This window comes from Hordeum vulgare, chromosome 7H, assembly GCF_904849725.1.
Source record: "Hordeum vulgare subsp. vulgare chromosome 7H, MorexV3_pseudomolecules_assembly, whole genome shotgun sequence".
Classification (NCBI taxonomy): Eukaryota; Viridiplantae; Streptophyta; class Magnoliopsida; order Poales; family Poaceae; genus Hordeum; species Hordeum vulgare.
In genome coordinates, this window is record NC_058524.1 from 489639591 (window position 1) to 489651059 (window position 11469).

The window sequence follows — 11469 nt, forward strand, 5'->3', positions numbered from 1 at the left end:
CACCCTTCAACCTCTAGCTATTCCTGAATGGAAATGGGATAAAGTTAGCATGGATTTCATTACCGGATTTCCCAAGACCAAGAAAGGAAATAATGCTATCTTTGTGGTCATTGACCGTCTTTCCAAAGTGGCTCATTTTCTTCCTGTTCGTGAGAGTATAACAGCTAGCCAGCAAGCAGAATTATATATCTCCCGAATAGTGTCTCTTCATGGTGTTCCCCTGGAGATTAAATCGGACCGTAGAAGTATCTTTACTTCTCGCTTTTGGGAAAGTTTTCAGAATGCCATGGGGACTCACTTATCTTTTAGCACTGCTTTCCATCCCCAATCAAGTGGTCAAGTAGAAAGAGTGAATCAAATCCTAGAAGATATGCTCCGAGCTTGTGTTATTTCGTTCGGTATGAATTGGGAGAAGTGCCTTCCATTCGCCGAATTCACTTATAACAATAGTTATCAATCGAGCTTGGGCAAAGCCCCTTTTGAAGTTCTCTATGGACGAAGATGTCGAACACCTCTTAATTGGTCAGAAACCGGAGAGAGGCAACTCTTTGGCCCGGATATGATCCAGGATGCAGAAGAGCAGGTCCGCATTATTCGTGAAAAGTTGAAAACAGCCCAGTCTCGTCAAAAGAGCCAATATGATCGTCATCATAAGCCTGTGACCTTTGAAGTTGACGAGAAGGCTTACCTTCGGGTTACACCTTTGAAGGGTACCCATCGATTCGGTATCAAGGGCAAATTGGCTCCTCGTTACATTGGTCCTTTTCGCATTCTTGCCAAACGAGGAGAAGTTGCCTACCAGTTGGAACTTCCTCCGCATCTTTCCAAGGTTCATGATGTTTTCCACGTCTCGCAACTCAGGCGTTGCTTTTCGGATCCTATTTGTGAAGTGGACCACGAAACGCTTGATCTACAAGATAACCTTTCATACCGAGAATACCCCGTGCATATTCTTGATCAAGCTGAGCGTACCACTCGACGTCGAAACCTCAAGTTTCTTAAAGTTCAATGGTCAAATCATTCTGAAAAGGAGGCAACTTGGGAAAGAGACGATCGTCTCCGACTTGAGTATCCTGCGTTATTCCCGACGACTTCTAAATCTCAGGACGAGATTCTTTTGAGTGGGGGTGAGTTGTCACATCCCTAACCCTTAACCAAGATAGCATTGTGCTCATGTCTTCTTTGCATTTGCATCTAAGAAGTTTCAAAAAAAGCAACAAAGTGGCAAGGAAAAAACTCAAAACCCTAGCCACCATTTCAATTAAAGGAAATCTCAAACTAGTTCAAAATCAATGAACCCAAAATGGCCTCAAGAAATGTTCAAACTTTCTGATAAATCATGAAAGTAAATGAGCATTGGAGAAAACTATTTTCTTGACACTTTAAGCATTTTAAATAAATGGAAAAGGCTACTGGTTTCAAGTTTTAAATTTGAAATCAGAAACTATAAATTTCCAAAAATGCTGAAAACCTTGGAAATGGTTGGGAATGTTATAACAATTATTTCAGGAGGTCTAAAATAGTTTTTACTTTTGTTTTGGAGATGAATTAATTAGCAAAACAATAATTAGCAAAACAGAAAAACAAAAACAGAAAAAAATGGAAAAACCTTACCTAACGCCTAGCCTGGCCCGGCCCATCTCCCTCTCTCGTCCCCTCCCTCGCGCCAGTAGGCAGCAGGAGGTGGCCGCCGCCCCCTCCGGCGCAGCCACGCACCTGCGTGCCTGCCTGGCCGCCGCCTCGCGCTGGCGACGACGGGGATAAGCTCCCCAGAGCCTCCCCTATCCATTCCCCGCCTCGGTTCTCCTCCTCCTCCCGGATCTCCTCCTCCTCCTTGCTGCCTCCATTAGAGCCGAGCTCGAGCTCGAGCTACCCGTGCCCCTGGCCATAGGATTCCCTCCCAGAGCACGCCATTAGCTCCGCCTCGTCGCCCTGGTCATCTCTGCAGAAGCCGAAGCTTCCTCGAGCCCTGCAACGCCCGCAACGCCGTCGTCTTCCACCTCTGGCCGCCGGACCTCTCCCGTCAATTCGCTTCCTCCGGTGCATCCCCGAGCCCCTCTTCAGCGCCATCGGAACCGCCGTGAGCTCGTCGTCGTTTCCCCTCTCGCCCCACGCTCTCCCGTGCATCGTATCCTAGTTCCCCACCAAGGCCGAGAGCTTCTCGCCGCCGGCCATGTCGCTGCCGTCGCTGTGATGACCGATCCTCGCGCCCGAGCTAGGATTCGAGCTCCTGGAGCCTCCAGGAGCGTGTCGAGCCCTCCAGCTGCCCTCCCCGTGCCCTAGAACCGCCCCGTATAGAAGGCCGAGCTTCGGCCGTCGCTCCGGCTCGTCGCCGACGCCTCATCCGGCGACCCTAGCCTCCCCAGATGGTCCTGCCAGATCGGCCACTTCGCGAGCATGCTGTAGCTGCAAACCGCGTGCGTTTTGGTGCTGTGCAGCGCCATCTAGGTCGCCTCCGGCGAGCCCTCCGCCGCGGGCCTGGTCGCCGGCGACCACCCGTCGGTGGGGGTCGATGTGGCAAGCTAACCCAGCAGCTTAGGGACCTAATCACTCGCTGACAAGTGGGCCCAAGGCCAAGTCAAACCTCAGTTAGGGCTGGTCAGCGTGGGATTAGTCCCAGAGAGGCTGACCAGTGGGGCCCCCTTGTCAGGTTTGACTTGAGCAGGTCGGCTGACCTGCTGACGTCAGCGTGAGGCAATAAATAGAATTTCCAGTATAAAACTAATTCAGGAAATTGCTAAAAATTGTAAAAATCATAGAAATTAATCTGTAACTCCAATGAAAATAATTTATATATGAAAAAGTATCAGAAAAATTCAAAGATTCTGATTATGCTATTTTCAACTATGTTTGAAAAATTTACAGAACCCTAAATTGTGGAATAAGGAATAATTCAATTCTTATAATTACTTTTTAAATGGAATTTGGAAAATTATTCAAATTTCATTATGAATACAATGATCACACACCGTCCTACTTACAAATCAGTACCATAACATGACATTTCATGCATGCTAACATCAAGTTGATCTGAGCATCAGGTCGAATCAATTAAAACAGTATCCGAGAATACCCCGTTTGAATTGCTATTTGAATGTGATTCAACTCAACTCTAAACCTAATACATGTTGGAAATAATAACTTATCACCTTGCATTCTCATGCCATGCTCATGCATCATTTTGAGTGCATATGATTGTTATTGAATGTTGCCATTCATTTCGGTAGGCTCCCCACCCCGGATTCCACCGAATATCCGTCTGACGGATATCGTTCCTCCTCTGAGCAACAAGGCAAGCAACCCTTTTGATCATCCCGATAATCCCATGTTCTTGCTCCTGCACCTATTTATTGCATTAGGATCAAATGCTTCAACTGCTTTTGCCACGATAGTTGGACCCACTTCCTTTGCATGACTTAACCTTGTCACAGTAAATAGCCAAACCTTGCAACCTAGCAAACCTGGTAGTTGCTTGAGCTATGATGTGCCTTATCCTGCTATGCATGCTATGCTTAGAGTTGTGTATGGTCTGTCATCTGGGAGATGAACAGAATTGTGGAATATGTTCGGTGAGCAAAGTTTGTGCGTTGAACTTGATTTGGTAAAGGTACCGGTGAAAGGCTGTGTAGGAGTACATGGCGGGTTGTTTCATTGGAACCGTCCTTAGGAACTGAGTTCCGTGTATGTAATCCAAGACTAGATACTACCACATGTTGGGCCCTGAAACATGACCCCGCTCGGCCTATTAATCGCGTAGTACTCGGTCCAGGAGTTGCAAGTAGTTTCTGGTGTTTATAGTAATGCTGGAGGCCGTGCATGGTGCTGACCTGAGAGGTGGGCCGTGATGCGGTAGGCAGTGGCACGGTGTACCAAGTGGCACCCGGATGGTGGGCTTGGGAACCCTGCGCACATCATTTGAGGCCGTGGCGGAAACCTCGGCCGGACTTCCGTACGGGTTACTCTCAGATAGGCGATAAACCTAGACTAGGTACTAGTGTGGTTAACGGTCGTGGCCGACTCCCTCGCTAGGCTTCCGCTTGAAGGTTGCCGAGGTGCATGACGTGCACATGGCGATAAGTGGCGAAAGCGCGTGTGACGAAGTACACCCCTGCAGGGTTATGATCTATTCGAATAGCCGCGTCCGCGGATATGGACTACTTGGAGACATATGTTGTTCATAGATAACTTCAATGGCTACTCATAAAATTGTCAAGATAAGCGTGAGTGTCGTGGACGGCATTTCCGTATGGAGACGGAATGATTCCACGATAGTGTATTGTTGTGGTGTTAGTGGACTCGTGTGCGAGAAATCAAGTTGTCAAAACTAATTTCAAAATGCAAGTTGTCTAGCCATGACTCAAATGCCGGCTTCCCGCATGAAACACCACAATACCTTTTGATTCCTTGCATGAGTAGTTAGTTCTCCTAAAGTCTTGCTGAGTACCTTCGTACTCATGTTTGCTTAATAAATGTTGCAGAGATTGCTAATGACCCTAATGGAGGGTTCTTCGTAGACATCGACGACGACGAGTAGCTCGTGTCCCAGCTACGATCTGGCCCTACGTCGGCTCTGTAGTATAGTCAGGCCATGTGCCTTCTAGTTGCCCTGTCTGTACCCAGACAGTTTATAACTCTTCCGCTGGCTTGTATTTGTATGACTGCTAATGTGGGTCGAGAGACCTTAATGTGTAATATTATGTGTGTGGCTCTTCCGAGCCTCTTAAATAAAGGTTGTATGTTTATGGTTATGTTGTGATGCCATCGATGTATCTATACATATCGGTATGCCATGCGTACGTGTGTCTTACTTGATATGTATGGGGTTCGAATACCTAGTCGTGGACTTTAGTAGCACTCCTTACAAGGAAATGCCCCTTTGTGATCCAACGAGCCTTGGTAGTCCGCTACTGCTCCGGACACATTGGTTGACCGGCATGTGTCCTTCTTAGCTGCTGTGTCTGTCCTCTTTGGGGAAATGTCACGCGACGTAATGGAGTCCTTGTAGCTTGCTACGACTCGTCTACGTTCGCTGATGACCGACACCTGCTTTGTTGGGTCATGTATGCCTGTCCTTGTGCGGAACTGCCACTTTGGTTTATGACTAGACATGTCGATCCGGGTTCTTTGACATTGGATTGCTAGCGACACCTATCGCATACGTGAGTCAAAAGACGCAAACGGTCCCGGCTAAGGTAAGGCTGCAGCCGTGGAGTTAACCGTGCGTGAGACCACAAAGAGATGCGATGTGTTACCGGCTGGATTCCTATGACTTAGGATTGGGGTCCCGACATGATTTCACCAAGCTGACCGCTGTCGTCCAAGTCACATAGCGAATCTTTTTTAAAACAACACTAAATCCGGTATCGCGCAGAAATCTAGGCGCAAACCCAACCGCTCTTTTCTTAGGACCGTTCTATTTCAGTCCCCTTTTTCCTTATAAATAGGCGGGCGACACCCCGTGCTATCTTTTCCACCTTCTTCTTCCTCGCATATTCCTCCATTACTACGTGTGTCGGATCTTTGATTGCGACGAATGAACCTTTTCCAGCTTGTCGCCTCTTCAACGGACCCGCTCTTTCTTTGTTCAACTACACAAGGCTGTCAACCTTCTCTTTCAGTAATATCACGTGCACATACTTCTTGTCGACGGTTTGTGGATTTCTTAGCGTGTTCGTGTCATGTTCTTCGAATCATCGTAGAAACAATTCTTCATAGATCCATTAACCTAGCATACCTATATTCCTGTTGCGGCCTCATTTCGCGTTGTTTGGCGCATAAATGTGGACCAAATTCTTTTTAGAATAGCTTTGTACCAAACCACGAGCATTGTCCCCTCCGCCAGCTTTAGAACATATATTTTCCCTATTGTTGTTCATGCTTAGATCTATCGTGAGGGAGGCCACTTATTGCAACTTGTTTGTGACAAAGTTTTCTGCTAAGTCCCTCATGGAAGTCCTCTGCTTGTTTTGGCCAGCTTAATTGCTTAGCCTTAAGACCGGTCGGCCTAAGATTTTTCTTGGTAATAGTTTTGGGCGACTTAGTTATTTGTTAAACAGAAATCAATAGGCCGCTCATATCTTGTATATCAACTTATTCCTGCTTATTCTCCTTTGTAGCTGTCTCAAATCACAAATGGCTCCCAAGAACTCCAAGCCTTGCAGCTAGGCCAGGTATCGAGAGTCTAAGTTTACCTTAGACAATCTGGTGGGTCAAGGACTTTTGCTCCCTCGGAAGAAGATAAGTTGGCGGGCTCCTAAAAAAGAGACTTATCCGCCGCCTCGGGAGGGGGAAGTCGTCATCTTTACTGATCAAAATTATTCAGAGATCTCCTGCACTTTTTCAACCTCAGGCACCAATATATTGCCCCCAATTCGATCACATACATATGCCAGTTCCAGGTTTTGTGCGAGGTATATCTCCAAATCGAGCTAACAGTAACCATATTTAGGGAGTTTTTCTATGCCAATTGCCAGACAGAGGTAAAATGGTCCATCTTTTGAAATTGGCGGAATTTCCTTTCAGAAAAGGAAACACTGCCTATTTCCTGAGTCAAAATTGGTGAGTCATCCAAAAGGGTAGAACAAAACTTGGTTTTACTGCAAAAATACCGCTCGTGCTGATGAAAACCCTTTACCGGGTTATAGATTAGAGAGGATTGGTAACAATGTGGTGCTACCGGGTTGGCCAACAGAGGAAGAGAGACACACGATGGCCCATATCCGCACAAAGTTAAGGGCCTTAGTTTCCCATGGCCTGAACGGGATTGATCTCATCCGCTGCTGGTTACGGTGGTGTATTCAACTTGTTAGTGTGAGACCCGACTTGATGTGCGAATACTCAGACGCCTCGTCCGATCCTCAATGCTTCTCCTTCAAAAATATAACTGATGATGTTCTCATCAAAGAAACGAAGAATTTTTTTCTCCAACTCCAAAGAGAGGTGCGGTACCACTGGTTTGGGCCAGTTTTACTTTTATCTGTTGAATCCTCCTCCAATGGTATTGACCTTGTATCCTTCATGTATGCTTTCTTTCTTTGCTAAATTTATCTTGACATGCCTTTTCATCATACTCTTTTGTTTGCAGGAGGGTTCTAGCTTTTGGAACGTCACACCTCAAGTGATTGTTCCCTCCATGAGTCAAGGAATTAGGCTCAAGGTGACCCGACTCTTTGTTCATCTTAAAAAGAATCATCTAAGGTAGAACTTGACTCACTTGGCTGCTTATTTATTCAAGTTGCTGATATGCCTTCTTCAGGACGACTCTAAAGCCAACCAAGTCAGCAATGTTGAGGTAATTGAAATTTCTTCCAGTTCTTCAGAAAAGTTTGTTGCGAGAAGGGAAAGACAAGCCGCCCGGAAGGTTAAAATGTCAAATCAAGCTTATTTAGCTACCAATTTTCTCTTGAAGAAAACACAACTGGTTGGCTAGTCCAAACGCAAGACCCGGAGCGACGCGGGCAAGTTAGATCCAGGCTTGCCTCATGCACCACCGACTCACAAGCCTCATGTTGAGGTGATAAGTTTACCTGCTCTTTTCTCAAGCTGGCCTATGTTTAACACAAACTCTGAATCTTGAATCCTTCTTTAGTTTAGGAATCTACCCCATCTCTGGGTGCCTCATTGGCGACTCAACTTCCCACTTTCAACATCAATCGTGGGTAAATTTCTAACCACAACTTGATTGTATGTTTCACTATCTTAGTATACTAGTTGACTTCTGACTTGTGTAGGGCCAAGGCTACTTTATCTAGCCGTGTTGCTTGGTCATGTTCCGGTGTTGAGAAACAAGATATCTTGGATTCTCAGGCCGAAAAGAGAGCCGCCAAAGTTGACACTCCTGAAGAACATATTTCGTATGATGTGATTGATCCGGCAACCTGTGGGGACCCCGACTTAAAGTTGAGATCGCCGTGCACAGTGATCCCAGAGATCAATGCTCACCGAACACAGATACCTTATAAGAGAGTCTTACATCCAAATACCTATTACAACACAAGACCGAATGGTTAGGTTCTCAAGGCAGGATCTAAGGCCAAATCACTTAGATACAACTAGAAGCGGAAATCATAGGGGCTAAGCGAGTGCCCATGCCATCAAGCCTACACCGACAGGCATTCTGACTTGGAAGCGTCCTAGTTCGCAGGGGCGTCTCCGAAGACATACTCATCTCCAAACTCTGGTCCTTCCATGTTTGGTCAATAACATAACCAGTGGCAAGCCAGTGAGTACTTTGAATGTACTCGCAAACAACCCATGATATGAACAATGGAAGTGAAGGATAACAATAACATGCATCTTTGGTGGAACTTCTCTTGGTGGAATGATCATGAATATGCATCAAATAAAAGAATTACTTTTGAAGAACAGGTTACAGATATCAATATATCTGTCAAGGGCTGAACCATCCGGGCTCATCCTACATGCCAAGTCACCAAACTTGGTCATATTGTTACTTTCTTAACAACACCTTTTTCATCACCACACACACACACTTGGTTTATGCGGAAATAATTGGACGTAGTTTAAGCAGGATTACCCAACTGTCCTTGACTGTGGACACGACTATTCAAATAGTTTTACACTCTGCAGAGGTAGTACGCTGGACCCACGAGATCCGAGAAACTTCCGTGTCATCCACGACTCGCGGTATATAACATACCCGATGTAAGTACTAGATCAATGCCTTTCCCCTAACGATACTAGACAAAGAGATCCACTCAATTGGTACCCAGCCCACATGTTGTACGTCTTACGAGCATCAACTCTAGACAGTATCAACCATGCAGGGACCAACGGTGTGCCTGGAACTCATAAAAATGGCATAGTTGTCCTACCTGGCACGACCCCATCACGAGAGTGACCATACATCACTCCCGCCACTAGTAATGTGGCTCTTTGCTAGCACCGACCAAAGTAATCAACATAGCCCCGTCCCATAAGGGTAACGTGGTCGTACCGGTAAGGTTGGGACGGTCGACACATCATAAATCTAATCCCTTTTCCGAAACCATACTCACACAAATACCGGGTGCACCACTTCACCAAAAGTGGCCACCTAACTCATCATCACCCTCGGGCATTAGTGGCACCCGACGGGGTTTTCATAAACCTTTGATTTATGGCAACAACATGCTCATGCTATTATTCTAGTATTACTTGTCATCATCATATTAGCGTGACCCTCAAGGGGTAAGATCAAGCTCCATGCATGTGATCTGGAGGAGCCATCTGTAACATCACATCAAATGATTTACCGGCACTTATGATCATATGCAATGGGAATACTTGCTATCTTAACATGCAATATAACATATGCTCAGTCATGGTCAAAGGTTACTTGCCTTGGTAAGCTAGGTATCTGGGGTCTTCGAGGTCTTCCACTCCGATTCCCTCATCACACGGATTTTCTATCGTCGATAAAACAATAAATAAGAAATAACTCACACAGAAACAGATCACAAAGTCATTTAAAAATGTTCTTTATTACTGATAAATCTAAGTTATCAATTTGAAAAGTATTTGCCTCAAGTAAATTAACCAAATAGAAGCAAAACTATTCCAATTTAGTCCTTTTTATTATTGTAAAACAGAATAGTTGTAGAAAAATTCATCCAATCATATTATTAAATACTACATATTTTTAGAAGAAGAATAGTGGAAAAATTGTATTTTTACACTGGTTAAATATTTTTATAAAAATCTTAGAAATCAGGTTTTAAAAATAAAAGAAAATTGGCTAAGTCCCTGGCCAGGCTCGGCTGGAACTGGGCTGGCCCATGGCCAGTCGACAGCCTGCCCAGGCGCGCGCGCCGTCAGGTTTGAACCTGACGTGCGGGGCCCTGCGGTCAGTGATTGTGGACAGCGCGGGGGAGGAGGCTGGGCCACCGATAGGTGGAGCACACCTGTCGGGGTCGTCTCCTACCTCTGGCCAAAGAGGAGGAGGAGCACGCCGGCGAGGCCGCCGACGCTCTCAAGCCCCAAGAAGGACTGGAATGGGTTCGCCATGATGTCGCCTACCTGCTGGTGGTCGGAACAACGTCGGAGAGGCAGGGGTTCGCCGAAGACGAGGAGGCCGTGGCGGAGGAGTTTCGGTAGGTGGTCGAGGAGGTGGCTAGAGGCACAGAAATGCTCGAGCGAGTTGGGGGAAAGCTTCCTGGGGTTGAGGGGATCAGTTTGATGGGTCGAGGGGCGTAGGAGTCGTCGTGTAGCCGAAGATCGACCGGAGCTCCGAGGCGGAGGGGCCTCGGTCGATCTCGAACACCGGGGCTCTGCTAGCTTGCTGGGGTGGCTAGGGGGTGCTAGTGGTCGTGGTGAAGCTATCTGACGGGTGTTGGAGCGAGGGGGAGGGCTATAAATAGAACGGCGACGGTGAGCCTATTCGGGAGCGCCGGTGACTCACTATGGCGCGCATGGGGGTGCAGAGAGGGGCTGGGGTTGAAACCACGGTCTCAGGACATGGTTTTGGACTGCCAGAACCATCTGCTGCAGAGGGAGAGAGGGAGGAGTCGAGCATCTGTGGCCGCGCAACCTTGGCCGGTTCTGGTGCACGCGAGCACACGTCACACGAGCTCTAGCGCGGGGAAGGAGGGGCCCTGAGGGTTGCTCGACGCAGAGGGATTGTCGGGGAAAAGGTTGGACACCTCGGGGGAGGCTAGAACTGACCGAGAGCGTCGCCCCCACCTTGGTGGCTTCCTGTAGCGCGCCCAGAGCGCAGTTTTGGCATGCCACGGCATGCTGGTGCGCTCTGAGGCACTTTGGACGTGTCTAGCATGTCCTGGCACTAGCACGGAGTGTGGCTAGCCGTTTGGGTCTCGGGGAGCTTTGGCTGGTCAAGGGAGACAAGAAATACTAGTGATGTCAGCCTTGAACTGAAGCCTAAATTGGAGTTTTTGGCCTTTCCACTTTGAACAAGTGAGGGGCTAGTTGACTGGGGTTAGATATGGATACTCGCTACTTAATCTATGAGTTTGGAGCAAAGGGGTTGGGTTTAGCTGTGGCTAAGGTGGCTTTTCCCCTATCTGACAAAAGGTGCTCGACAATGGTTTGAGGGGGTTGCACCCCACCACTGGTGCTGCAACTTAACATGTTTGGGTTTGGTGCTAAAACATGGGGTTTCACCAAGTTTGAGCTCCATTGGACAAGTTTAGCTTTGTAAACTTGAAAACACTTCAATTTGTCCAGATCTGTCCCTTCCAAAGAGAGTGTGGGTAAACTAAGTCCCACAAATCCCATTTTTAGTATGGAACCCTCATTTTAGGTATTAGTCACTCCTGCAAAGTTTCACCATCAAATATGGCTTAAGGATACTATTGGAATTTTCTAGGATTTTGTTGAAAAATATTCCAAAAGGTCAAAACAGACAGAAATGGTTTTCAGGGTTTTACTCAAATAATTATAATATAAATAGGGGTTTAAAATCTTATGTATGGAAAATATATGTCCTTCTGATCATCTCCAAATTTAATCAGA